Source organism: Canis lupus, chromosome 24 (assembly GCF_048164855.1).
Source record: "Canis lupus baileyi chromosome 24, mCanLup2.hap1, whole genome shotgun sequence".
NCBI lineage: Eukaryota > Metazoa > Chordata > Mammalia > Carnivora > Canidae > Canis > Canis lupus.
The window spans coordinates 35,846,019-35,850,974 of NC_132861.1; the positions used below are offsets into that span (position 1 = coordinate 35,846,019).

The 4,956-nt window shown below is 48.2% G+C and overlaps 1 long non-coding RNA gene across 1 annotated transcript; it reads right to left on the minus strand.

Moving 5' to 3' along the window:
- Positions 1-1,419: 1,419 nt before the first annotated feature.
- Positions 1,420-4,661, minus strand: LOC140616498 (uncharacterized). Its single transcript, XR_012016966.1, has 3 exons — positions 4,533-4,661; positions 2,353-2,495; positions 1,420-1,472 (listed from the first exon to the last, which is right to left on the minus strand). It is a non-coding gene; the product is annotated as an uncharacterized lncRNA (long non-coding RNA).
- Positions 4,662-4,956: the final 295 nt, after the last annotated feature.

Consider the following 4,956-nt stretch of genomic DNA (forward strand, 5'->3'; position numbering starts at 1 on the left):
GAGTTCATGGGCTAGATGTAAGAACTTTGGCTTTCACTCTCAGTGTGATGGAAGACTATCATATCACAAGGTGATGACAGGGCGGAGACTGAATTTGATGCTTTAAAAGCATCCCTTGGCCTGTGGGTTTGAAATCAACTGTTGAAGCAAAGATCAAAGCAAAGTGAGCAGGTGGGCTGTCAGTCATCTGAATGAGAGGTGATGAGTACGGGAGGTGAGGAGTGGTCAGGATTCTGGAGATCCAGTGAAGGATGTGGAGCGAATCTAGGGGGTTTACAGTGAGCAGGTCAGCAGGTAGGATAGCTTTACCCTTTCTGATGTGGGGAGATTCAGGGGAGAGGATCACTAGTGGAGTTTGGGACATAACACACTTGAGGTGTCACTTAGATACCCCGGGGAGACGTGATGCATAGAGTCAGACACCAGGAGGCTGAAGACTTTTGGAGAGAAGCAGGCTAAAGGTACACATCCGGGAATTGGCAGCATCTAGAAGTAGTTAAAGCCAGGGACCTGGCGGGGATAACCCACGCTGCACCCTGGAGCCTCTGACAATGAGAGACCAGGGAGAGACCTGCTGGAAAGTTATTACCATTTAAGGAAAGAGAGAGAGAATGTGTTTACCTTCAGGGCAGGGAGGCAGTTTTGGGAAGGAGCATGTGTGTTGTGGGGGTGTTTCTGGGATGCCAGTAATATTCTGGTTCTTGAGCTAGAAAGTAAGTATATGGATGTTTGCTTTATGTTAGTTCACTAGGCTCATACTGATATTTTATGCACTTTGGGGTATGTAGGTTATATTCCATAGTTTTATTAAAAGTTTTGAGATGGGGATCCCTGGGTGGCTCAGTGGTTTAGCGCCTGTCTTTGGCCTAGGACGCCTTCCTGGAGTCCCAGGATCGAGTCCCACGTCGGGCTCCTGGCATGGAGCCTGCTTCTCCCTCTTCCTGTGTCTCTGCCTCTCTCTCTCTCTCTCTCTCTCTCTCTCTGTGTGTGTGTGTGTGTGTGTCTATCATAAATAAATAAATAAATAAATCTTTAAAAAAAAAGTTTTGAGATGATAGACAGACAGATAGATAATGGGCTCACAGGGAAACCCAGGAGCATGGGACTGAATGGCCAGAACTTATTTATGTTGAACTACAGAGAATGGGGTTTGGTTTTGTTTTCTACTACAGCTCAAGGGCTCCAGGGATCCTTTAAGGAAAAATGATTCCAATTCCTAAAGTAGAAGCTGTTGGAAAGATGGGCTGCATTGGCTCGAGCCTCCTTGCAAACGTCTCCTAGCAACCAAGGACGCTCGTAGCTAGGGATGGGCCTCTGACTATACTGATGGGTCTTGGGTTGCCCTCCGCTTCGTGATCACACCCAATAAATCCCGAGCTACTTTCCCTGTCTAGAGCACAGCATGTTTAATCTCTTTTACCTTCTCAATAGCTCTATGACGTAGGTGGAGGAAGATCCAACTGTATCTCAATCTACAAAAAAGAACACCAAGATTCAAAAAAAAAAAAAAAAAAGAGAGAGAGAGAGAGAGAGAGAGAGCAATGATGTTTCTATAGCTAGGAAGGGCCTTCACTATCTAACTCAACCCCTTGTTTCCTGAAGAGGAGACCTGAAACTGGGATCCACCTTGCCTGACATTCCTGGAGCGCTCCAGAACACTGGTTCATTGGCCTGGAGGAAGTAGTGCCTGCAGCTCTGGGCATGTTGCCAGCTCCAGAAAATGAGAATAAAAAGGAAAATAAGATCTTCATTTTAGGGACACCTGGGTGCCTCAGCAGTTGAGCGCCCTGCCTTTGGCTTAGAGAGTGATCCTGGAGTCCCAGGATTGAGTTCTGCATCGGGCTCCAGGCATGGAGCCTGCTTCTCCCTCTGCCTGTGTCACTGCCTCTCTCTCTCTGTGTCTCTCATGAATAAATTTTTAAAATATTTTTTAAAAAAGATCTTCGTTTCATAAAAATCATTTGACCTCATAGACTCCTTGCAGGGGTCTTGGTAACCCTGGGGATCCCTGGACCCCACGGGTGGCCTAGAGCATTAAGGGTCGCATCCAGGCTGGCCGGTCACCTGGAGGGGAGTTAGGGCAGCAGCTGAGGGAAGGGGGTGTAGAGAGACAGGATATTGTCCACATGTCTAGGGCATCTTCATTTATGCTGCGCCTTGGAGGGTAGGCGATGGGGGTGCGGTGAGCGAGCCTGCGTGTAGGAGGTGAGCAACAGGGGAGCCAGAGGACGGGGAAGCCACAGTCCCAGGGCATGATGTTGCCAGGGCTCAGCGGTGGCAGAGGCCTGGGAAGGGGGCACCATCTGTGTGTCTGTCTGAGTCTGCTCAGGCTACTGGAACAAAATACCACACCTGGGCAGCTCCAACAGCAGGCATTTATCTCTCCCAGGTCTGGAGCCTGGAAGCCAAGATCAAGGGTGCCCGCAGTTACAGTTCTTGGCAAGAGCCCACTTCCCTCCCGCCTGCGGACAGCTGCCTTTTTGCTGTGTCCTTACCTGGTGGGAAGAGAGAGAGAGAGAACTTTGATCTGTCTCCCTCTTTTTACAAAGCCACAAACCCCATCGTGAGGACCCCACCCTCATGACCTCACCTCACCTCATTCCCTCCCAAAGCCGTGTCCAAATGCCATCACACAGGTGGGGGGGGGGAGCGCTTTAGCACCAGAATTTGGGGGGATGCAGTTCAGTCCGCAGCAGTGTTCCTGCCATTTGGGTGACTGGCCCTGTTGGGGTTGGGAGACTTTTTCCTGAACCACACCTCCCTCTGAACCTCCCATCCTCTCCAGATGTTTAAAATAAGACAGCTCTCCCCCAGGGCAAGGTACTGGTGGGCAGAGCAGGCCTGGTCCTCCTCTCCCTCCCCTAGGGGGCTGGACTGGGTCTGGGCATGCAGAACCCTCATCAATGCCAATGGCTGGAACGGATTGGAGTCAGGCTGTGTCCTCAGCCAACCCTGAGTGACCTGGCCAGGCCGCTCAAATGCTTTCTGGGAAGTGGCAAGGCTTTGCTGAGCTGTGGCCCGGAGTAGGGGCCCTGCCAGGTGCCAGCCCGTCACTCGGCAGAAAAGCTCCCATTTTTGTCTGGCACCCCCCCCACTCCCTGTTTTAGCTGCATCTTTGAGACAAGGTGGTCAGAACTGGCAGAAGCCAGGTGTCTGGGAATGAGATTTGGAAGCTTTCTTCCCCCCTCTAAATAACCGCTAGGTAAGAGCCTCCCTCTTCTCCCAGCTGGAGACTTTCCTGGTGGAGCGGTTCAAGTGGGAAGTGGGGAGAGCAGCAAAATTATAATGTGGGTGAAGCTTGTCTTCAGAACCTGTCACCCCATGTTCTGTGCCTTTGCCAAATTTTCAGGGTCCACTCTATGCCCAACCATGTCCCACCTGTTCCCAACGTCCCAGAGCTCTTCCTAAGCAAAGATCAAGCTGCTTTCCCAGGTATGTGTCTCCCTCTTGCCACTCCCACCGGGCCTAGCCTGGCAGGCATTGCCCCTTCTTCCCTGCCTATCTGGTACCCACCCTCTTCTGATCCGCCACCCTCACGCACACGCACCCCCCAGACACATGCAGCCTCTCCGACTCTCCAGCCCCTCTGATTGCTGCTCACTGCATGGTGTAGCCACTTCGTACTGAATCTGCTGCTGCTTTGTCTTGTTATTTAATTTCTATGTGATCTTTTCTCCTAAATCATAATATAAACCTCTTGGGGACTGCATCAAGTTTTATTTAATCCTAGTACTCACCCTCTTCCAAATCCTATCTGCTACACACACACACACACACACACACACACACACACACACGGAGAGAAGAAGATATGATATTCTGGGTGCTTGATGAGAATATCCAGCCTCAGCCTGGGAGAAAATCTTTGCAAAACACATAAAAGACTATGTTCAAAATATACAAAGAATTCAAAATTCAACAATAAGGAAACAACCCAATCAAAACATGAAGGGGCACCTAGGTGGCTCAGTGGTTGAGCATCTCCCTTTGGCTCGGGTCAAGATCCCAGGGTCCTGGGATCGATCCCCCTGACTAGTCCTGGGATCAAGTCCTGACTAGTCCCCAAGGGTAGCCTGCTTCTCCTTCTGCCTATGTCTCTGCCTCTCTCTCGGTGTCTCTCATGAATAAAGTCTTTAAAAAACAAAAATATGGAGAAAATATCTGAAAAGATGCCTCACCAAAAAAGGTTAGCAGATGCCAAGTAAGCATATGAAAAGATTCTCCACAACATGCGTCATCAGGAAAATGCAAATTAAAACAACAGTGAAAAAAAAAAAAAAAAAACAACAACAGTGAGACACCACTACAGACACATTGGAATGGCCAAGATCAAGTGCTGGTGAGGGGTGAAGCCACAGGACCTCCCATTCATTACTGATGGAGATGCCTTTGGCAGTTTCTTAGAAAACAAAAAATCCTCTCTTTCCCCACAGCTGCTCTACTTTATGTGGCTTTTTTCTCCAATGATTTTTATTACGGCAAAATACACATAACATAAAATTTACTATCTTAACCATTTTAAGTGTACATACAGTTCAGTGGTATTAAATACATTCATAATGTTGTGCTACCATAGCCACCATCCATCTCTAGAACTCTCTATATCATCTCATAACACCTTCTCCTTCATCTTGTAAAACTGAAACTCTGGATCTGCTGAAAAACACCTTCCCATACTCCTTCTCCTCGGCTCCTGGCAACCACCATTCTACATTCTGTCTCTATGATTTCAACTACTCTAAAAATACCTCCTACAAGTGGAAGCACACAATACTTGTCCTTTTGTGTCTGGCTTATTTCAGTTAGCATGATGTCCTCAGAGTTCATCTACATTTTTGCATGTGTCAGAATTTCCTTCCTTTTTAGGGCTGTATAATATTCCATTGCACGGCTATACCATTTAATTAAACATAGTTTTACCATATGATCCAGCTGTTGCACTCCTTAGTATTTACC